This window comes from Leuciscus leuciscus (assembly GCF_965113295.1).
Source record: "Leuciscus leuciscus genome assembly, chromosome: 1".
Lineage (NCBI taxonomy): Eukaryota > Metazoa > Chordata > Actinopteri > Cypriniformes > Leuciscidae > Leuciscus > Leuciscus leuciscus.
The window spans coordinates 44,292,883-44,317,644 of record NC_138725.1 but is presented as its reverse complement, the minus strand read 5'-3'; the positions used below and the strand labels follow the sequence as shown (position 1 = coordinate 44,317,644).

Sequence of the window (24,762 nt, the reverse complement as noted above, 5' to 3'; positions counted from 1 at the left end):
TACAAGTAATACATCATGATCCAATGTGTAGGAGACATATTTAATAGTTAGAGCTGCCAATTGATTAAGTATTTTAATCAAATTAATTGCATGACATGCCAATTAATTCATCGAAATTATGAAAATTTATCTCATATATCAGCATTTGCTGAGGAAAAAGTTCCCAAACTCAGTTTATTTTGCAACTGGGTATGTAAGAGGTGGACTTTCACACAGAATATTTTCTTGCTTTTATTAAGTTTTCCAATTGATTTATATAAACATTTGCCAAGAGGCTGTTTTTTCTTGCAGTTGCACAATTTTGCAGATTTTTTGACCATTTAAATGTACACACAGGTCAGGAGCATGGTTAATTACATTTTATTGTATTTTTATTTATTTATTGCACTACCATTCAAAATGTTGGCATCCATAAAATTCTGTTGTTCAGCAAGGATGTATTATATTGATCAAAAGTGACAGTAACAACTTTTATAATGTTACAAAAGATTTCAAATAAAGGCTGTTCTTTTGAACTTTCTATTCATCAAAAAACCCTGGGGATGCCTATGCCTATATGTTTCCACAGACATATTATATAAGTGTTTTCAGCATTGATCATAATATGAAATGTTTCTTGAGTGGCATTAGAATGATTTCTGAAGGATCATGTGAAACTGAAGACTGAGGTAATGATGCTGAAAATTCAGCTTTGATCACAGGAATAAATTACATTTTAAAATATAATAAAATACTGTATAAAACTGTTAATTTACATGTTAACAATATTTCACAATATTTTACAATATTTTATTTTTTAATATTACTGTATTTGATCAAATACATTTTGTACAGTATTGTATTTTTAATTGACAATTTGTTTGTGTAATTTCTTTGCATAATTTAGATTGTGTTCATTTTTAAAGTAGTTCTTCACATTAAATGCATGCTTTAAAACGACAACAACAGTAAAGAAAGAAAGTCTGTGGCGTAGCAGTAATCCACGTGCTTGCGACACACTGGCGCTCTCACTGAGGCACAGGATCAAGCTTGACCTGCTCTCTCTCTTCCCAATAATTTCCTTCTTTCGGTCTATACTGTATTTATTTATTTTTTTTGTAAAAAGCAAAAATATCATAAATAAAAAAGGAGGACGCAGTCTGCCTCTACGAGCAATATAAGACCTAAGTAGACTGTCTTATGTCGTTGTTTGCCTGATGTGCTGAAGTCCTCTGAAGCACAACAGTACTTTTAGAGTGCTGTTAGTCTGCAGGCACTCCATTGAGTCTGATATTTGCTTGAGTCAGCATCACAGGACCCCATTTGTCCAGTGCACTTACTTATAATAGCTTTGTGCAAAGCAGCATCTGGGAGCAGCTACGGCTCCACTCATTCCACGAATGACACTTCACTGCTCTAACATCACATACAAGGAACATTTCTCTCTTGATACAGTCAAACGTGATGCATTGGCTCAATTTCCCTGCTCGGACTCACTAGACTGGGAATTACTAGCCTTTGAGAAAATCAAGGCGCAGTGGATTCATATATTCACTAACAATGCCCAATGGGTGAGCCATTCAGATATCATTGTAGCAGTCATTATTGAAATAATATCAAAGTTTTCTGTATCGTCTGCTCTTTGCTGATAGTGTGATGTGCAGCATGAAAGTGAACTCCTGACCATATTTAAATTAAAATACCCCTACCCCTCTCCCCCTCTCTCCCTCTCTCTTTCTTGAGCCAGTTTAGCTAAATCCTTTAAATAGGTATATCTAAGATTCAATTTATTTCTCTATCTGTGTAAAAGGCTCAGGCTGGCAGCAGCCTCCTGAACGAGAGGCTGTTCACAGGTATGGTTGAGCTCTTTTGAATTTGGAGAACCTGGAAGGTTTTTTATTTATATAAGTAATTTATTTGTATTTAAGAAAAGATTTAGTTAACGTACATCAAAACAATAGATTTTTATCCTGATGGTTCTACTTATCCTGATCTCTCTTAACACTGGGACAGATACGTTTTTTTTTTTTTTTTTTTTTTTTACTTCAACTGGTATGTAGTGAAAAAACAACAACTGTACACAGTACACGACCAAAAACTGTGGATTGATTACTCTTAGTCAAAAATAATTACCCACAATACATCTCACGTCTACAAATGTATCCATAAACCAGCAAATGAGTCAAATGAGCAAATGAGCAAATTAGTGTTTTTTGCTAGTTTCAGTCTGACGCAGTTATCATTTCCACGTTGTTTATTAAGCAAATGCATTCAAATTAATACATCTTTTACATTTGTGTGCGCTTCCATGAATTGGTTTACTGTTTAAATTTAGCTGAAAAGCCTAAAATAGTTTCTTTAGTCAATTTCTATTGTGGCAACTTACCCCATATGTGACAACAAAAATGACAATGTGAATTCAGTGAACTATATCTTTTGTCCTGTGCAATAACAGTAGAAAATATCCACTGGCTTTTTTGCAGCCAATACTTTAAGGTATGTATCTATACAGAAAATAACTTTCAAAGATAAACCTAAATTGTGAAATATTCACATAAATAGTGTCAACTCTTACTCTTGTTTTCTCTTGGCTTGTTTCCATCACTGTTCATGGATAAATGCCACTCAATTTGCACACCTCAGTCCTGAAATAATTTAATTTAATTTTTTATTTTTTTATTTTTTATCACCGACAAAGGTAAAGGCAAAGGTAAAGCTACACTCAAAGATAGCCTTCTGTATTATAAATCACAAGAGTAGAGTGAAGTGTTAATATAATCCTTACACCAGCCTACAAGAGCGACACAAAAGAGAACAGAACTAAGACAGAAAAATGCTCTTGGACTTCACTAATCCATCAAAGCGCTGCATACTTTTTCCAAGCTCTGATACTCAATGCGTTGACCTTTGATATACTTTAAGGGAGAAAAATATTAAAGCGTTGAAAATGGAGCAGAAGCACCATTGCTTACAGCTAATGTGCATGCAGTGTTGTCATTCAACTTTTAAATGTCACCATTTTTTTTTTATCTTGTGTGTACTGCAGCTTCAAGAGAACATCTTCACTGTATAGTTTTACCAAGACAGTCACACACTGTCAGAAAAAAAATGTGCAACATTTGTACCTTCAGGGGTACAACGGCTTGTCACTGGGGAAGTACCCTCAAGGGTACACCCGTTGTACCCGCATACATGGGCCTAATAAGCTTTTACCATTTCAAACACTTTGGCTTCATCCTTTTGTCACAGATTGTACCTTTGTTTGGGGATTAAATGGTCCAAACATGGACCCTTTGGAAGTTGGAAACATATTTGTACCTTTTTTTACAACTAAATGGTACATATTAGTACCCTAAGGTCTAACTATGACCCATTGAGGGTACAACTTCACCATTTGTACCCTAAGTGTTCACAAATGTACCCCAACTGTACCCTTTTTTCTGACAGTGCACGCACAAACATAAATATATATATATATATATATATATATATATATATATATACTAAAATATACTTTAATGTAATTTCTATTGAGACTTGTACTAATTACACATTTGTAATGATGGAGTTGCAATTTAGTACACATAAATATATTAACTTTCAATGTAATATCAAATAACACACTACCGTTAACATTGCAAGGTGCTTAAATATGTTAATCAACACACTAAACTAAGTGTACTTCTTTAAAAGCTCGACAAAAGATTATGAAAATATTGATTTAAAATATACAAATTTTTACACTATTATAAAATGCAATTTTTTTTTACTTGTACTTAAGGGTGTTCTTTATGCTCTTTTCACTCACTCAATTGGCCGTTTTTATTTGATTAATATTTATAGTTTCTGCAAGTACAGTTTTTCTTATTAAGATCGGAAGTACAACACATTTGATAATTAAGCACACTTCTTTTTTTTTTCTTTGCATAAGTGAGGAGTGAGTTTTGACCTTTTCTCAAAAAAAGTAGCATTTCAACAGCAGAGCAGGTTTAGATGAACCTTTCCTAATTAAAGAGCTCCTTGCCCTTGTAAGCATCTTTATTTTAAGACCAAAATTATGCGGGTCACTAAAAGCCAAACTAGAACCGCATTAGCTTTAATGGAGACATGATCGCACGGTGGCGTTTATTCGTGAACATCTGGCTTCATGGAAAGAGCCTGCTAAGAACGTTATAATCACGTACTGAAAGAACTAAGCTGCTCCATTAAAGGCTAAGCTGAACTATTACTGGAACATTTGATAATTCAAATTGTGCCTTTACTGCCACAAATAATGCAGTAAAAAAAAAACAAAAAAAACAAACAAACCCAAAACAGGTTTTCTGTTACCTGACGATATGTTTGAGATGAAATCTCTTCTCCTTGAGAGTTGCAGGTGCAATCGTGAGGGATTTCTGGGTAATTAAAGCTGTAGCAGTTGTCTAGCAGGCTCTTACGTAAGTGTTAAAGGAACGCAATGGATATTCAAACAACACATGTCAAATGGTCTGCTGCAGCATATGGAGAGGAATGTCTGTTTACTTCCTGTCGCCAAATGTCCATCATTTATCTCTACCTACATATATAGAGCACACTGGCATATAGAGCTTTGGATGACGCAGCATTTCCATATGAAATGACTGTAAACACTAAACAAAGATCCTGCCAAAAGTTCTTATTGACATAAAATACATGCCAACGGATTCGATTACAATGTTTTCCAGCAATCATTAATGACCGGATAGCTTCTCCATTTTAACCCTCGTTCCATGCCGGAACTATACTCTAAGCTAAACTAATACTGCTTCAGTCCTCTTTTTAGTTTTGGTTTTCATGTATAATTGATGATGCTGTGGATCAAAGCACGAGATGTACAATTCAATTTCACCAAGTCACATGCAACCCTGTTATGTGCAATGTTGCACCGCTGTTGCTCGACGGTTTCAAGTCGTGTACTCTCCTGTCAAATTCCTGCAAAATATCTCCTAGCAGCATGCTGTGTCGGCTCAATAAACGGGAAAAATCATTCTTTATCTTCAGAGGGAGCGACATAGAGCATGCCAACTGTGAAATGACTGTCCCAAGTCATTGAGCACCTCGCAGGCTTGCGATTCGAGAGATGGGTCTCGATATATGGGTAATCCTAGAATGGATCTCGGCACAGCTCTCAGAAAACCTTGGGGCAACGAATAGCTTGTTTAAGCACTTCCAATAAACCACTGTACATATCTGTAATCTCTTCATCAGAGGTGGAGAATCGCACATAGCGAACGCAGGATAATGTTTTACAGATATACAGATTAACTTGTGTAATCTGCATGGCTGAAAGGAAGATCTTAAACGGGATGTGTCAACGTTTATGGATTACTTAAAACCTGGGTATTAAATCCTTATCTCTAGGGTTTCTGTCGTCTCGATAATCTCAAAGATTGCTCTCTTCTTGGAGTAGCTGTTTGTAGACATTTGCACAACATTTCAAAGTGTCCGATCACATTCGGACATAAAAAAATAAAAAAAATAAAAAATAAAAAAACAGTCAATCAATCAATCAATCAAAGATGTTCAGTGCTGTGTATAAATGTTATAAATTTGAATGCAGCTAAACTAACCTATTTCTACTGAAGAAGAGAAAGAAAATATGCTCAAAGCTCCAAACTTTGTACGCATAGCATTTCACAATTAATATTAAATACATCAATCAACACCAGCCAAATCATAAATTTCAGCATTTAGCGGCCCTTTGAAGTCACTGTGAAGCATTGATTAGAGAATGTGAGCCGCCCTTGTGGATTGTGGGACAGTCGGTGGGCTAAGGTTTGGGGGGTGGGTGGGAGGGGTGTCGAATGAGGAAGGGCTTCGGTAGCACTGAATATTCTCTAACCAGAAACAAGATCCTGCAGGCGCAGATCTCCAGACGCTGATGGAAGATCCTGTCCTTCGATCCCCAGCTGCACATCCAACCTTGAAAAAGCTTAATTTAGGCAGCAGGCAGAGGAGGATGAAAGATTACGCTTTCAAGCAACTTTGCCATTATCACATCGCACATGTAAACAGGGGCCAAAGAGAGAGAAAGAGAGAGAGAGAGAGAGAGAGAGAGAGAGATTCAACAAAACCACTAACATTGCTAAGCCTTCAACCCAAAATGAAAACTGAAATATTGTTCCAATATGCTTTTTTTTATTTATTTTTTAATGTAAATATGTATTTATTGATCTGGAATGTTTCGTTGCTGTCTGGCGGAAACCTAGTATCTCCATATTTTGTCTTTCAAAACAAACAAAAATACTATTGGTCACCCTTTACATCTATCTGTTTTGCAAATGTTTAACCAATGCATGTATTAAAAAGAGCTTGTGGCTAAACCTTTATTAGGCCTATATTATCAAACTGTCAATGAAACCTGATAACTCCAACCGTCTCAATTGTGAATGAAGTGTCGCACACATTTTGGACCATCTCTGCTTGTGTGCAATGCAAGGATAAATGAAGAACTGGTTCTTTGAATAAGCACAGTGTTTTCTTTAGTCAAGAAACAATTCTGAAACATTTGTTTCATTCATGAACGATTTCCCATGTGTGCATTTGCTGTCAAATACTTGAAATAATAAGGAAAATATGAGAACAAATCATTGCTAGAAGCGAGCAGTAATCTCACTTGGTAATCAAAATATGCTTTCAGCTATGTTTTATTTGGGAGTGATTCTGTTCTCTCAGTATATGCAGTATATTCAGTGTCATGGAATAGTGGCACTGGAGTTAAGCCAGCCTCGTTTTTACATTCAACCCTTAAATAACTTCATCATGACCCACTTCAGGTAACTTTAGCCACTTGCTTTGTTTATGGCTTTCTAATAGAGCACAATGAAATTAGCCTGGATGTTAGCATTGGTGATTTATACGGTGTTATTATTGTGGCAATAATAGTTGCCTTATTTAGAAAGAAATACATTTAGAGTTTTTAGTATCAAATCATGGCTTTATTTTTACTATTTCATTTCAGCTTTTGCAGGGGTAAGTATATTCATAGAATAGCAAGCAGATACTATTATGTGGCTGCTGGTTAGAGATAAAAAAAAATTCCAAGCGCTTTAAAATTATGAGATTATGGTTGGGTCAACAGTCCTTCTTATACTCTACGTGAGAAGTGCAAATAGACTGTGGCGTCAGCTCTGCAGGCTGTTATAATCATTGCTGTAAAGTGAGTTACAGGACACCAGTGGATAAACCCCTACTGAATGAGCCTGTGGACTCAAACAGATCCTTAAACTGCCTTATTTAAGAGCAGCTTTTATGAGTCTGCTCATCACCAGACATTACATAGGCTATATAAACAGTGTGTTATATGTTGCACGCTCATGGCCAGTCTGGTAAAAAAAAAATACTCTGAAAGAGACACCACAATCTAACTCTCATACCTGCAGAGCTGTAAGATGAACTCCAGGTCTAGAAATCTGACCTCATAATGCGTTCATGAATGATGAAGACCTTTATTACTTTTTTAAAAGACCTTCAGTTTAAAAGGGACTAAATCAGATTAGATAACCTCATTCCCTCAAGTCTTTGGGCACAGCAATCAATGAGTTTCAAAATAGCACGCTGTTTGTCAGATCTTTTTCTAATTCTGCTTAAAAGGCCCGCTTACACCTGCATGCATTTCCATGCTGGTCCAGAACAGATTTTGTGCTGGTGTAAATGGAGAAGCTGGATGATTTCCAGCATCCAAAACACACTGAGTAAGTCTGACATTAGCATGACTCAATACTCTAATAAACACAAAATAAACGCACAAATATTGGGTGGCTGACCAAACGTGCTACGATTGGTCAGCTCAATGTGGCCGTTATCTGATTGGCTTGAGTAAACGGTGGGTGGAGTCTACTTATTTGTGGATTTGTCTGCACGTCGACGCTAGAAGTGTTTCAAAATCCACAGATGCGTGAGGGGATTTACAAATGCACAAGAAGTGATTCACAAAAGTGTGCAGCGATTTACAAATGCACAGAAAGCGGTTCACAAATAAATGCCGAGCAGAGTTGTGTTTGTGACAAAAAAACACATTTGTAAATATTTTTATTTGATTTGCAAATGTCATTTGATTTATTTGTGAGTTTTTTAAATTTTTGTGAAACTCTTTACATTTATTTGTGGATCTTAATCTATTTATTTGTGAATTTGTTAAATTTTTGTGAATCTCTTTACATTTGTTTGTGAATCTCAATCTATTTATTTGGAATAATGCAACAATTCTAACCCCATATAATAGCGTCCCCTACCATTTAACTGTGAAAACATGGAAATACGGAAATTTCCGTCAATGGCGAGGAAGCGTTTTCTCACAAATGACAGAAATTTCAGTCAATGGCGGGGAAAGAGTTATAAAACATTAAAAAAAAAGTCTTAACAAACCCAACCTTTTGAATGGTAGTGTTAGTACTATGTTGTTGGGTTGATCTTATTGAAATTTTGCTGTCTGCTATTTTACCAACATTCAATTAAACCCTGCGATCTGATGATTTGACACAGAAAACGGCAACGCGGCTTTTTCTGTGCTTTCCCTACTGCGAGAAACAATAAACAGATGTCATTTCAAAGCCAAGATTTTTAATGCCGAGGAAAAAGGAGGAATGGGATTTAACCCAGATTATAGACACGTTTAAAGGATACCACTGACTGGGAGCTTGCAAACTGCGAAACACACAAATACAAACATCACGCATCGTTAGACATACAAAATTGTCTAATGTTGGCAGTGTTTCCATGTGTCAAGGAGGAGGGGTGAATCCATTCTTGACTGATTGATTTTACATTGATTAGATTTACAATGACTCATGCATTAGTTAAAATGCGCCAAAAAACAGCTTGCATACGCTGCCTCGTGAAACGCTGCAGTTTCAGTGTTCACACAGAAGGTGCTGCGGTGTGGAGGAGACATGCTGACCGGTACTTGAACCCCAAATTGCTTGGAACAGAAAGGGCTGTATAAAGACAAGCCTTTTAGAAGGACTATTCTCAACTGATGATAAGTTTTACAATGCCACATCTACACCAGCACACTGATCTGATTGCATGAAAGAGACATTTAGAAATAAGCTGCTTTTAATGTAACCCTCTTAGACTAAGGGCGTTTTCACATCTGGCTCATTTTGGAGCGTTTCTTTAGGAACCTGGTGCGTTTTCTCCATTAGTTCGGTTCGTTTAGGCAGATATGAACACGGCAATCACGCTCTGATCCGCACCAAAACAATCGCACCGAGATCGCCTGAACAAGTTGGTCTCGGCCAGATTGAAAACGAACTCTGCGGCGGTTCGGTTGAGATAGAAAGCGGGGAAATCTGTTATATAAAAAGAAGCAGAGTCTTTATTCTGTGACTGAGCATATTAGTTATCACAGTTGAAAACCAAAGAGCGCCTCTTCATCTTAAAATGTTGTCCGTGCATTGCAATAATGCTGTCCAAACAAAGCCTTGATAATTAAATATATATAATTTATCAGTAAGAGCGGGAATGGCGGCTACATTCGTATTAGTGTTTGTTTGTGTGTGTCAGGACAGCTACAGATAAAGCCACAATAAGCCAGAAGAGCGAACTTGTCAATCCATCTGGATGGATGACGCAGAAGAAACTCTGACCAATAAGAGGACAGCTTTACTCACATGTGACTTGTAAAACACATTTTGGCACGCTTTGAAATGTTGCCTTGTTAAAGCGAACCAAACCAAGAAGAAAATGCGACATTGTCACAAATGAAGTCCCTGTTTTTCGGAACAAAGCAAATGATCTACAAGGTCTGAAAACCGTTGATCATTCAGACCGTGACATGTACCTACTGAGCATTCAAATATTTATCATAATTAAAATGTGTTGTATATTCAGTACAAATGAGTGTTTATCACAATTTAACCTGAATGAATGAATTAGTCTTAAGCCTATATGCAATGTTCATATGTTTGACACATAATCAAATTATTTACAGAACTGTGTCCTTTTTAATGTGCTTTTTCTCAGTCCATTAAAATGTGTTAAAAAGAAGCAAAAATAATTCCCACAAGCTGAAGGTGCAATGACAGTCAAAACTGGATTCATCAATTTGTGCTATTTTGGACAGTCATGCTGATTAATAGCTATTTAAATGCAATGATGCAATTATGCGTGAATCAAAAACACATTTCCAGGGCATTACACACATTTGCTGGTGGGCAGCATTCGTAAGTGTTGTTAACGTCTTTTAGTTATTCTACATGCTCATCCTTGAAAGATACAAAAGGATCTATTCAGAAAATCTGCCTTTCATGATTCCCAAAAACATAAACGCATGGTGAAAATGTGTCATCTTTGTTTGTTTGTTTGTTTACCCGTAGAGAGAGGTGAAGCATATATGAGCCATGCAGAGCCTTGGACGCTTGCTGAGCGCATGCTGAACGCAGCAAGAGGAAAGCTCTCGACTACGGAAAAAGAAAAACCTAGCTGATGACGGACACATTATTAATGGATTTTCTGTTAGCTTGGAGCAGTGATTATTGCCCCCTAAAAGGTTCATTATTTCTGGAAGCAATTGATGCAAGCATCTCACACAGTATTCCCTTTTTTTTTTCATTCCATACAGCTGGTTTACACCAAGATGAACCAGAGAAGCTCACCATAATCATTATACAATTCACTTCTACCTCAAAACTCAACTTCTACCTCAACTCTTCTACCTGCACAAAACTTCCTGCGCAGAGGAACATTTTATTGCTCAGAGGTTGCTCTTTCATAGCTCAGAAGACCCAGTGGTTACCTAATTATCTTTTACTTAACTTTTACTTAAATTTCTTTTAAAAATGTATTTGGATACATATTGAGCCAGATGAGGCCACTTTGGGTATGAATAACTTGGAGGAACTTGATGGAAAATGTTCATGTTGAAATCTCTGACTTCTTATTGCAGATTTGTTTTCAGATCATTTATGTTGAATTTTTTCAGTTTTTTTTTTTTTTTTTTCATTGGCGAATAGTTTATATATATATATATATGTATATGTTGGTCTATTATAAACTATTACAGGATTTAGAAATATTTTGAAATAGCTATTTTCAGTTTTCATTTTAATTTCAGTTTGTAATGTGGTTTTATCATTTTAATAGTTAAAAAAAATAGCTTAATTTCACTTTACCTTGAGTTTTAGTCATTTTAGTACTTCAATTTGAACTTTATTTCATGTTGTTGAAATGGAAAGTAATCTAATCTAAAATCTATTCTAGATTTCTAATCAAATATTTATATTTCATTTTATTTCAGCTTTATTCCAATTACCGAAATTATTTTCAATAGTGTAAATTTCAGTTAACAATAACAACACAATAATAACACACGAGTGACGTTTGAACTGGTCACCTCACGCATCCCCCACTCACATCCAGCGTCCTTATACTGAGTCTTCAAATAACAGCAGCTTCAGAGATACATACGCCACGGTTGCTCTGACTGTTGTTCTTGAAGATATGACGAGGCCAGTGAGATTCAGCCTCGGTGGTGGGGGGGCGCTGAATATGTCTTTCATTATTAATAAAGATGTGACTACTGTCCCTGCCTGACAGCCCTCAAGTCCCACACTGCCTTAATGTGCAGCCGGTGACAAGCCGAGAGCGGGAGCACCCACGCACACTCGAGCCAGAAAAGAGTGAGTGAGCGAAAGGGTATAATCCAAGGGTATGCTGTAGTGAAAGTGCCTTTCTTCTCCCTTCAGCACCAGGGCTTGATTGATTTGAAATTACTACCTGAGATGTGAACCATGGACTGAAACACTAATTTAGAACATCTCATCTCTGGTAATTTCAAAGTCCTGGTGTTTTCTCAAACATGCCACTCAAGAGAGACTGGCAGCAGTCGAGGCTTCGTCAGGGTGCAGGGCTCAATATTCCTGCTTTAATTCTTCATCCCACAAATGTAGTCACAGGGACAGGTTGGGAAACAATTCCTCGCTCACAATGTTCAGTCACTCGAAGCTCAGGGATGCATTTTCCGCACCAAATCTCGTCTAAGTGGTATTGTAAATATTCAAATGTGCCAAAGGAGGGAGATTGCAGTGCATTTTGCAGAAGTGTCAGACCCATTCAAACTGAGATTTTCAACAAAAATTCTTACTGAGAATTCCTAAAATTATGAGTGAATAAATAAATGAATAAATACATAAAATATATATTTTTAAAAATTCAGTGCATGTTCCTCTTTCTTATAAAAAAAAGACATTCTAAGTGCTGTAATTAGGGAGAAACATTCAAAATGCGATTTTTAATAATAACTTCCTAAAAAACAAAAAGAAACAAAGGTAGTGATTTCAGTGTAGCATCAGACACATTCAAACTAAAATGCACATCCTAAAAGTAATCAATCAATCAATCAATCAATCCATCAATCCATCAATCCATCAATCAATCAATCAATCAATCAATCCATCAAACAACCAACCAATCAATCAAATCAATCAATTTAATTTGACTAAATTTAATTTAATTTTGTTGAATTATTGAGTTATTTAATTTCTAATTAAATTTGGGAAGTTCACATACTCTCTACAGACCATTTGGTTCAAACTAAATTCTGTCATCATCTACTCACCCAAACTCACTTTTCCTCTCCATGGAAATGTGAAATCTGCATATTTCCAACGAAAGCCATTGATCACCATGTGGTTATCAAGTTCAGCTGCCATTTTGCATTGTTTACAAAAAAAAAAAAAAAAAAGTTTTGAAATGTTGTCTTGGTTTGAACTATTTTGTTTTAGACTTACTAGACACCATGTCATTCAAAAGTGTATTCTTCGTGCATGATGTATTGTCCCATACAGAGCACCAATTGTGCAGGACTGACACTAATGCACCCTAAAAAAGAAAAAAATAGAAAATAGGTGGAAGGCACCCCTATATAGTATTTTTGGTCCAAAGAAAAGTGCAAGGTTCACCCCATGCACTTCAATTAATGTCTCAACAAATCAGAGTCGAATCCCCTGTGTGAAATAACATATTTGAAGGGGGATTCAATGTGTCGGTGTGATGGCCTCTCTCTGTGAGCTGAGTCAGACAAAATCAGCTTCTGTCAGTCTGTCAGAGCCACTGATGATGACGGAGAGACACGGCTGAAGGTCCCTCTATCGCTCCGCACACAATCTGCCTTTTCCATGTGTTTTAAAGGGATACTTCACCCAAAAATGAAAATTCTGTCATCTTTAACTCAACCTCATGCTGTTCTAAAGCTGTATGAGGCTTTCAAACAGCAAACAGGACACAAAAGCACTGCAAACGTATCAGAAAAAGTGGCCCATACAACTCATATATTGCTATATTTCAATTATTTTGAAGCCATTTAATAGCTTTGTGTAAGGACTGAAATTTAAGTAATTTAATAGTGACATCAGATGAAGAAGTTTATAATGTCTTGGTGTCCTTTTTGAAGCTTTAAAGTCTCAGTCTTTTTGTATTATAATTGCTAGAAACCTTGTTCCAGGAAATAAAGAGTCATACAGGTTTGAAACTCGTAAATTATGACAAAATGTATATTTTTGAGTGAACTGTGGCTTTATGAAGGAGGGGGACCAGCATCAGGCATCCATTTCAGCAGTCAGCGGTGAGACACCTACTCTCAGATGGGATGAGCTCACTCTGAAAGCCCTGAGACTTCTCAAATGATAACGCCACCGCATAACTGCCAGACGAGGATCCTGGAGAGCAGCCTGACAATTTAGTGCAGAGGTTAAAAGGATACACTTAAAACACAAATTACAAACACATTAGGTGGCTGAAATGAAGAGCAGTGATATGAACATAATGAAACTAGATGGTGTTGTGATCGAAGAGATCAGGCATTTGTGCAGCTAGCAAGGAATAAAGAAATAATTCACTAATGCATTTTTAAGAACACAAAAAGTTATTATTATTTTAATTCAGGCTGCTTTTTACTATTTAATGAAGCCAAACTGGGTCAATTTTTTTCAAATAAATATTTATTTCCCATCAATTATGCGTTAAAATCGCCATTTTGGAAATTCTAAAGTTCTATCATTCTGAGCAGTTCTGGGATATTAAGCTTCAAAGTTTTCACACTCCATTCGACTTTGTAGTTTGAACCTTTTTGTTTTCTAAATAAAAAGTCTCAAAAAGTTACACAACATAAAAAAAGCATCACATAATGAAAATAAGTTATCGCGAATAAGAATATGTGAATAACTCAATTTTGACAAATGTCAGATTATAACCTTAAAATTTTAAGCTGGTTGTTTAAAAGTCTAAATAAATAAAGTTGAAAAAGTTTTATATTTCAGTGTTGTTTCTTTGATATATATTTTCTTTGATTTATCACGTTCCCACCAAAATATTAATCAGCACAACTGTTAGGAATCAGAAATGTTTCTTGAGCAGCAAATCATCTTTTTGAAATATATTCAAACAGAAAATGGTTATTTTAAATTATAATGATATTTCACAATATTATTGTGGTTCTTTCAAAAGATTTCTTTCAAAAGCATTAAAAATCATATCCATCAAACATTTGAATGGCAGAATAGCTCTGTGTGAACTGACTGAAATTTCAAGTCATTATTCACTGAAAACATGTGGCTTTCAAATAAAATATTTTAGTGAAGTTTAAATTTCAGGCCATTTCTCACACAAAACTATCATTATGGCTTTAGAATAGTCCATAAATTGTGCTTTTATGGAGTTGTCAGGAATTTGTGGAGTCTGAAAGTGGAGTTCACTCTTATTTGTATTGTATAGATAGATGAAAGTGTCTAGAACATTATAAAAAATTAAATATATATATATTTTTTATATATATACAGCCCACAGTTTTGGAATGACATGAGGGTGAGAAAATTATTACATAAATTTAATATTTGGGTGAGCAATGCCTTTAAGTGTCAATCCAGTCCTAGTTAGCTGAAAAATTGCCTGAAGCTCAGTATCAGACTGATATGAGCTATAATCTTGACTATTGGCACTTGCACCTCACCAATGCACCGACACACAGAGACTTCAGTGTGTGTGGTCTGGTGTCTGAAGGCATGATTGAAGGACTGCAGAGGCTGAAGATAATATGAATGCCGGTGAGCACTACCAATTGGCGGGAAGAGGAAGGTGCTGGGATTTGCCTGACAAAATCAACCCAATGAGAAGAGCACAGCGTTAATGAGCCTTTTCATACCAAACCATGAGCAAGAACCCTGGGGAAACGGGGTAATTAACAGGCGTGCTGACGAAAAATTCTGATACTTTTCAGAAGCACTTGCTGTTTTCATTATCCAACTCAAAACATGTTTTGCTGTTTTTCGGTTTGATAATTCTCCGGCGTCGGGACAATAACAGGCCTCTGAGGTCCTCGAAACATGCCGGAAGTAATTACGAACTGTTATTTCGACAGACATGACGTAAAGGTCAAATGTACAGAGGGTAATTCTGGCGAGCACGAACGATCTGTGTCTATCAGTGTTAATTATGGAAGGGCATTAAATTATCTCGATGGTGGAAGTGAAGAAAAATATACGTGTTCATGTTCTTTTCTTTGTGACAAATTCTGCTTTGTCGCGACATCGCTTGAATCACTATTGTTGCTCAGACTACAGATGACTACCTGGCTTGAAAAGAAACGTATTGGTTTGCTTTTATCATTTCAGTACCATGTTATCTTTGCCTAATGTCTGTTGAAAATGACCGTCATTCAATCAAAAGTGCAGGCATTTCAAAAGGTTGCACAGAAATGGGGGACGTCGGAAAAGAAGGCTATTACCCGCGTAGGCATGAGTTCTGATGGGCACATTGATATGACGAACTAGCGGAATTTGTGTGCGGAGAAAGTGAATAAAATGCCAGTCAAGGCAAGCAAATGTCATCTGGAAAAATGGGACAGATCAGAGCTAAAAAACCTTTGCAAGACCAATTAAAGATAAATACGACAAAGATTGATAGGGGAAGCGTCAGGTTATCAGGACACTTTCATTTTGGAGCAATTAGCGGTCGGGCCGATGAGGCAGCCTTGCGAACACAGAGGAGCGAGAGAAGACCAGAGACGAGGAACATGACATCATTTTGCTGGAATCAATGCGTGTAACCTTTGCGGCCTGAAAGATCGCTGGGTTTTTTCACCGGAGCACTTGATAGAATTACAGTGAACACGAGTCATGGACAGGGGGATGAACCGCTGACCTTCTGGGCCAGATGACCATCACGACCCGCCATGCTCTCAACCTCTGATACGTGGCCTTTCTGATTTCGCAGGCATAACCTTTCTATATCCTTGCAGAACACGCTGGAGAAATTGACCCATACACGCCACATCGATCAGTTTTCCTTTCTCTCACGTCCACAAAATTCCAGCGTGATTGTTTTGTAACAAAGCAAATATTCTGGGTGGAAAATGGGGCGTCCAGGGGGAGCAGCGGTAGAAAGCAGAATTCGCTCACGTGAAGAGAATCTCACAGATTGCCCCATGAAAAATGCACTTAACATTGGAAGTGGTGCCAGTTGAATGCTGGTTGAGTGGGAATGGGACTCAGGAGAACAAAGGATGAGACAAACAAACAATATCATCAAAAATGGATGATTTTCTTTCTCTCCCAAAACGATGCATTTGACCATGTAAATGGTTCCTTTTTATTGTAATCCGGTGAGACTCTTAGAATATGAAGTCAAAAACAATGCAATAAAGAGTCAGATATAACCTGCAAAGGTTCAGCATACTCCAGCTTCCGACAGTGGAATTTTTATAATAAAATAAAATATACAGTACACACGGCTGCATTATAAATAATAATATGAAAAAAAAACATAAAATGGTAGGCCTTTATATATATATTGCAGAAACCGTGATAAATGTTGTTTTCTTTGATGAATAGGAAGTTCAAAAGAACAGCATTTATTTGAAATCTTACACTTTTTGCTGAATTTGTATTAATTGCTTATCAATCAATCAATCAATCAATCAATCAATCAATCAATCAATCAATCAATCAATCAATCAATAAGACCCCAAACTAAACGTACTGACCAAACTTTATTCATTCACTACTAAAATTATGATGGCATGCATTTCCTTCAATGGCCATTCTGGATGCATACATTCTAATCAAAATATACATAATGTATAGTACTACTAAATAATTGTATGTTATTAATTTTATGATAAATATCCAGCAGCAAAAAGGTATAAAATGGCAAAATAAAACATGGCATTCTGAGCACACCACATTCCCCAAACCACTTCACCCGAACACACCAAATACCCAATACATTAAAAATCTCTTATAGCTTTGGTTATTTGAAAAGCCCCATTATAGAGGTCAGAATTCAATTTTCCTGCTTTGAGCAAGTAAATGCATGAACGGTTAATCAATTACAGTTGCTTAAAATCTGATTCACTCTGCATAATGCCCAAACAGCCGTGCCACTTCTCAAACTACCGGCCTCGGCTATCCCGACTCTTCAATTTTAGTCACCGAAATGAAGTGTTTATAGAGACTGCAGTTTAAACTTGGCCTGGACCAGCTCCAATTATACAACGCTATAGAAAATAAATTGACTTAGATCAGTGCTTCTCAATCCTGCTTCTGGGAGCCCCCCAGCTCTGCACATTTTAGGTGTCTCGCTAATCTGACACCAAAATCAGGTCTAGGAGCTTCTAATGAGCTGATGAGTTGAATCAGGTGATTAGATGAGGGACACGTCCCAATAGCAAAGTGCTGGGAGGCTCCTGGGAGCAAGATTGAGAAATATGGAGTTCCACACCATTAATGCATCAAAACAATCTAAATCAAACTTTTTCAAAAAAATCTAATTTTGGGATGTGTAATGTAACACATTTTGGGATGTAATATCAGAGTCCTGCACGGGTCCTGTTTGGTAAACCTGCACCTGCCCTGCACCCGCAGTACTTAACAGAACACCCGACCCGTTATCTGTTATTAGAACGTTCAGTGTATCACGTGATCAACTGCTAAATTCAAACAATGTTGTCAACTAGGCGACTTTTCAGACCCCTTTAGCTTTTTTTTTTTCTTCAAAAAAGGGCCTAGTGACAAATCTAGCGACGTTTTGGACAAACCTCACTAACTTTCCAAATGTTCAGCGAGCGTGAAGTCTTGCTTTCCCTTCTGCTGTCACACCTCTGTTCAGTGAGTGGCTGAGAACAACTTTATTGGACATTCAGCTATATTATATTAATTATTAATAAAATATTAATTATGAGCACGGATTAGGAGAGAAAACGACGTGATGATGTCACAGATTTTCGAATTGACGCATGACGTCATTTAGCGACTTTTTGGGGCAGGCTGTAGCTAATTTTACTTAGAAAATAGTTGCCAACTCTGAATTCAAATGTGCTTTCACGCGTTGTCTGGCGCTAAGCATGAACGGTTCAGCGATCAGTGCTTGTCATTATGTCACAACTATTCAGTGTTTTCAACTACATGAGGTTTATTTTAGGTTACAGACATTTAAATGCACCTAAGTACTAGCAAAACAGTATGTTTATAGTGTGTAAAAATACACGTCTATGGAAGCAGCAATACAAATATTTCCCATTATAAATTGACGACATGTTTTATTCATATCAGATTCACATTCCGTAGTTTTACTTTTACTTTTATGTTTTTCGGGAGAAGTGGATGAATTTACGTGTTGTAAATAAGATCCGATTCTCTGAATTTTGGCACAAACTAACATGGCGGCGCCCATCGTGCGTCATAGATCAGATAACATGATCATTATAAAGGACATTAAAAAAAACCAGACAAAGCACATTCACTTACACGTATTTGAGAATCAGAATATCAGGTAGTTGATGACATTAGCCAACAAGTTTGTGAATAAAACGACCCATACCCGCACCGCAAATGACCACGTAAATATTATTCCACCTGTTATATGAAATATTAATGGGTTTACCCATCGCATAACTCTGTCCTCTTGCATTCTCTCTAAACATAATCATTTGCACCTACTAATTTCCCAGCTAACATGTCATACATTTTAATATGACATCACAAAATAATTCCCAGGTGTAATCCTGTCTCATTCTTTTCATCTCCGGAAGGAGCTTCCACCCCACCGCAATCCTACTTTCAGACACAGTGTAAAGTACGCCGAGCCATGTCGCTTATTTACTTCTCGCAGGCATCATCTTCATGTCAAAACCACTTTTAAACTCTTATCACTTAATCTGCGGGAAGAGGAATGAAACAGCATGGTAAAATGAAAAATGTGCTTTATAATGATAGTGGCACGGCGCGTGATGAAAGGCGAAGCGGCACAATGACACTTCCTCTGACAAGTGCAGGCCGGCATCAACAAATATCTGGAAAGCACAATATAGGCGTGTTATTTTGTAATTCCATGTCTCATTTTGAGCCGAAGCGACAGACCTATGTGGGAGACACGTTTGCAGCAAAGTTTCATCGGCTCGCAGCGGTTTCCACGGTAACGATGAGGGAGGCAGATATCAGAGAATCCTCGGTACTGGCACAAATCGCGGCTGGTATATTGGAGTAAACTAATAAAGGGGAGTCACATGACCAACAAATCCATGAGAAAACACATTGAAGTCTTCAGATGATCAACAGTTACAATGTCAAAATGAAGAGCACACCAAGTGTCAATCAGGCGACTTAATTTCTGCATTTGTCTCCGCAGTACAAATGATTACAGTGGCATTGTTCTCCAATTTCAACGTGGCAGTTTAGAGGCTGTAGCAATGAATGCTGACAAAAGCTTCTCATTAGAGACCTTTGATGCAGACGGGGACAGGAGAAAGTGAATTCTCTGGGCTTCTAACTAAATCAAAAAAATCACCAAAACCCAAACCTGGCAAATTGAATTGCCTGGGAACAAAATAGATTTAAGCTCTGGTATAAAACAACAACAACAACAACAAGACAGATATTGCAAACATTGACACGCAGCTAAAAAAACGGTTGTGGATTTCACATCCCCTCACCTATATAAAAAGAGTGATGGTAAATTAATTTCGCCACAATATTATTACGACAAACTGCAGCGCAAACTACATCCAACTAGCGTCCTCTCAGCCTTGGATATTAATGGGATTTTATATGTGAGTTTTTACTTGCTAATTGTTGCCGTCTCATAAATAGAGCATCTGGCTGTTTATGCTTTAAGGAGAGCAACAAATGTAAATGAGATTACTTATCTCCTCTGCCTCGTTTGGATGCTTTATCTGGGCTGCACAAACCAAATGACTAATGTGTCAAAAGGCGAAACGCTTACAGGAATTGAGGAGCACTTTTTTTGACAAGCGTTCCTCTGTTTTCACACATGGCTGATAACAGGCTGGGAGCAGAGGCCGTGTTGAAGACACTGTCCCCCTCGGCTCTGCTCCGATTGGCCACAAAGGGTTGGCAGCAGGGGAGTGTAATGTCTGTCTGAGCATTGTAAATAAATAACGCAAGTTGGGGCCTAATTAGCCCAGCATGTAATATGGGTTTGTTTTGCTTATTTTGCCAAGCTGATGCTGGCTGAGAGATAACTGATTATTTGTGGTTCCCTTTTAACTCATTGTATTGCACATTCACAACAACAACAGGAAAGAGATGTCAACAGCTTCTGGATCGTTTCCGTTCTCTCCTGTGAAGACTCACTGTCAAAAAAAAAATATGAAAAAATGAAGGATACAGATTGCATGATTGTTTTTGAGTTCAATTCACTTTACTCCAGTAAAAGTCTTGGTTACACTTCATTTCGATGGTCCACTTTAGACATTCTACTAACTATAAGTAACTTTGCAACTACATGTTAACTAACTCTCATTAGACAAGAGTAGCCTATTAGTAGACTGTATGCTTAATATCTGCTAACTCTTTATTTTGATGCTTCACAACAGACATTATACTGACTATAAGTAACTTTGCACCTACTATACAAGTCAATTAATTCTACTTGCCTGAAACCTAACACCTAACCTAATTGTCTATAACAGTCTACTAATACTACTAATACTGAGAGTTAGTTGATCATAAGTTAGTTGATCATAAGTTACTTATGATTAGTACACTGAAAAAATATTTTCATTCATCCAATTAAAAAATTTTAGGGTAATGGTTCACATCTATATTTTATAACTTGAGCCAATGAAAAATAAATAACTTGCCCTTACCAATATTTTCTATGTCTATGAAAACTATTTTATAAAACTTGGCACAAAGCATATTTTTCTTGTTGAAAAAAATCAATTAATTTAAATTCTATTTTTGATCTAAACAAAAATATATAGATTTAATCAAAACAAAAATTCTCATTTAATAAATATGTATTAGAAATTATTTGTTTTCTCCAATTAAATAGATATTGATTTAATAATACAATTATTTCTCATTTTTAAAAATACAAGTTAATAGAAATTATTTATTTTAAACAAACAAAAAGATATGGATTCAATAAAACATATTTCCCATTAAGGAACATTAATTAATCTTGTCCAAAATCAAATAAAAAAGACACATAATTTTCATTAAATCGATATTTATTAAATTATTATATACATTACTTCCACACATCCACAATTTCGTGTCAGATTTTCAACATTTGCGACAGACAGCAAGTCCCTCAGAACCTCTTGACCCTCAAGTATGATTCCAATGTTTGTGGGTATACAGCTTGTGCATCTCTGATGACAAAGATTTCCATGGTTTCTTCTGAAGAGTTTTTTCAGCCTCTTCCTTCTCCAACACCTGGAAAAGAATTTAGGAAGGAGAAAAGAAAAAGAAAAAAAGAATAAGGAATCAATACAGCTTGGGTTTCCCCCCAAATTAGTTTACATAATACTAATACTTCTAACTAATTATAAAATTTACTCCAATTTGTTGTTGACATATAAATATAAGTTGCACAAACTTTCCAGCACATGGGACTCTGATTTTAGCTGAAAGTAATTGTTTCTATATTTGAAATTAGCCTTCAGACTGTTATCAGACATATATCTGAACATAGTCTGATGGCTAATTTTAAGTGGACAGCCATATCTAGCATTTTCACATCTCTAAAGTAATCTTTCCTTACCAGGAAATCTTTGATGAGGTCCTCCACTGTTTCTCCCATATGGATGAGATATTTCAGTGCTCTTTGTATCGGTGTCAGTATCCTGCATCAAGATAGTACAAATTTGGCATGAGGGTACATTATGGTCAACAAACTTTAGCACAATATACGTTATCAGTTGATATAATAATTATTATAATATATGATTCAATAGTGTGTCAATCCTATTACTAACGCCACGAAAAAATGTCTGCCCCCCCAGTGTCCTCTGGCTAGTAGCTGCTACTACACTTTTTTGAAAACCAACCGACATCAACCGATTGGCGCCAATGCAGCAATACTTCTATGCATACAATCCATAATTAAATGACCATTGTGAGTGTCGACAGTCATCCGTGTTAGATAACGTTACCATTAATCACAAGTGAACGTCAGTCCTTTTACATGTAAGTTAACTTCAGCTCCTTAATTGTTGATCAGGTTTCTATGGTTTTAACCAGAGAACGTCGTTCTTATGACGCTGCATCGAGATAACGTTATGTTCAATGATTAAACGTTCACGTTAATTACCATTGTAAAATCAAAATAAGCCAGGGGTAAACGTATATGTTCCCTTTTGTAATCGGTCAGGAATTGATTAACGTCGACACATTAACGTTAACTTGCCAAGTGTAAACTAAGCTAGCTAACACATTTTTAAACTAACGTAAGTTACATAACGATATCTAACAGATAAATTCGGCAGAGCAACATGTCTTGTACAGGCTTCTAAATATACAGCAGCACATTTAAATGGTTGTTTGTTTCACTTACTTCAGTTTATCCGCGATGAAATCTGATTCTCTCTGGAGCAGCAAAGTGATCCACGGAACGTAGAAGAGCGGTTACAGCGGTCTGCTGACGTGGTCGTTGTCGTCGAGAAGATTTGTGTTTAATGCCCATGCGCAATCCTGTGTGTAACCTTGAAATTGTACATTCGTCGAAACAAATATTTCTTATTTGAGCTCTTAATGAAAAATATTTATATTTAACTATGTTTTGAACGAAAAAAATATTATTAGAAAAATAAAACAAATAATGGTAAACTGAATTGAAAGACAAATTATTAATTGGATGAAGTACTGCTTGAAAACCTTTTTACAGTGTAGAATGTCTAAAGTGGTCCGTCGAAATAAAGTGTAACCAATGATATATAAGTTGCATCACTTTAAACGGAAAATCATTACTAAACGTTGTTGTTGTTTCTGTTGATCAAGTTTTTGAATAGTATCCCTCCTGACAAAAATAAATAAAAATGAAACCAGGCAAGTTTGCTGGTCTTTGGCTGGTTTCAGAGGGCACTTTCAGCTGGTCAGACTGGGAGTCCATCTTTTAAGGTGAGGCCACATTTATGGTTGATATAAAATATATATAAAAATAAATAAATAAAATTTGTCTGTTTTCGCAGACAGAATCCATTCATTTCAATTGAAATCCACAAAATCCAATTTTGGTGTAAGGGCAAGAGGTTTCCCTACAAAGATTTCACAACGGGTTCAATTTGGTCACATGAATTCTCCACATTGACCAACAAAAAACTGCTTGGTTTTAAAGCGAGTTCTGCGTGAGCTGTTCTTCATACATCACTACACTATTGACAACAATGGCCCTTTTTTGTTTGTTTTTGTTTTTTTGAGATCTGACTGCAACTAAAGAGACTGCAACTATAGTCATCATCACATCAGCACTTTTGAAGTTAAATTTCCACACATCGCAACACCTAGTACATACAACATGGTAAGGTTAACAATAGAAATATCAACAATGAAAGTATTCACGCCCCATAGCATGCAAGAGAATCTGAACCACAAAACATTTTTTTTCAGTGTAGGCCAAAAAATATATACATATAGGCATTTTATTTCTTCTTTATTGTGTCACTTCATGGCATTTGTGTGATTTAGGCAGTCGAAAAAAAATTGAGGTTAATTGATCTAATTGTGTGTCTCTGGAAAACAGTGATCTGTGACATTGTATTGTATTGTTGAATATCAAAGTTGTTGTGTGTCATGAGAGATTTTAGATTCATATAACTAATAGTGATATCAAATGTAATTTGTACATTCTGTAATTTTACATTATGTGCTAAATTAGTAAATGTTTTATTTACTGATCTATCATCCTGTACATGCTAAATATGAATCCAAGAACAGTATTTTACAAATTAAAAGTAAATGCACATTGTTCTTAAGGGAGGCTACTTCCCTATTTTACCCTAAAGTAAATCTAACAAGAAAAGCTGTACTGGTGCTTTACTTATGTTCAAAGAACTGCAGTAATCAAGTAAATTATTAACTTGAGCTAGCATCATTTTGTTTTTACAGTGCTCTGTGATTCCTGGAATGACTGCACTTCTTAAAAAAAATATGTGATTTACCAGTCTCCACAAATAATGATTGTCAAAGAGAAATGACGAATGATGAGCAAGTAGAAAAGTAATTTGGTGTGTATGTGTCACGTGGGCATTTCTTCTTTTCATCTTGTGTCTTAATAGTGTGTTTATTTCTTCCTTTGATTATGGCACTGAATGCAAGGATTACTTATGTGTAATCTTTTATCAGCAGTGTGGTCGAGGATTATAGCAAGTTCAGCATTCAGTAGAGCTGGTTATTGCTTGTATTTTTGCTTCAGAATCCAACTGGAACGGCTGTAATCCTCTTTGGAAACCATGTTTGTGAGGTTTAAACCGTGGATCTATGATCGTTTGGCAGCCATATTAAATAATAGAACACTCTCCTGTCATGA

General features: G+C 36.4%; 1 protein-coding gene and 1 long non-coding RNA gene across 2 annotated transcripts in view; both read right to left on the bottom strand.

Moving 5' to 3' along the window:
* The window catches only part of hs3st4 (heparan sulfate (glucosamine) 3-O-sulfotransferase 4), a 109,444-nt gene that overhangs the window by 13,568 nt on the left and 71,114 nt on the right, over positions 1-24,762 (bottom strand). The gene's annotated exons all lie outside the window — the stretch shown is intronic.
* On the bottom strand, positions 21,650-23,021 carry LOC309513981. Its single transcript, XR_014211579.1, has 3 exons — positions 22,792-23,021; positions 22,000-22,081; positions 21,650-21,671 (listed from the first exon to the last, which is right to left on the bottom strand). It is a non-coding gene; the product is annotated as an uncharacterized lncRNA (long non-coding RNA).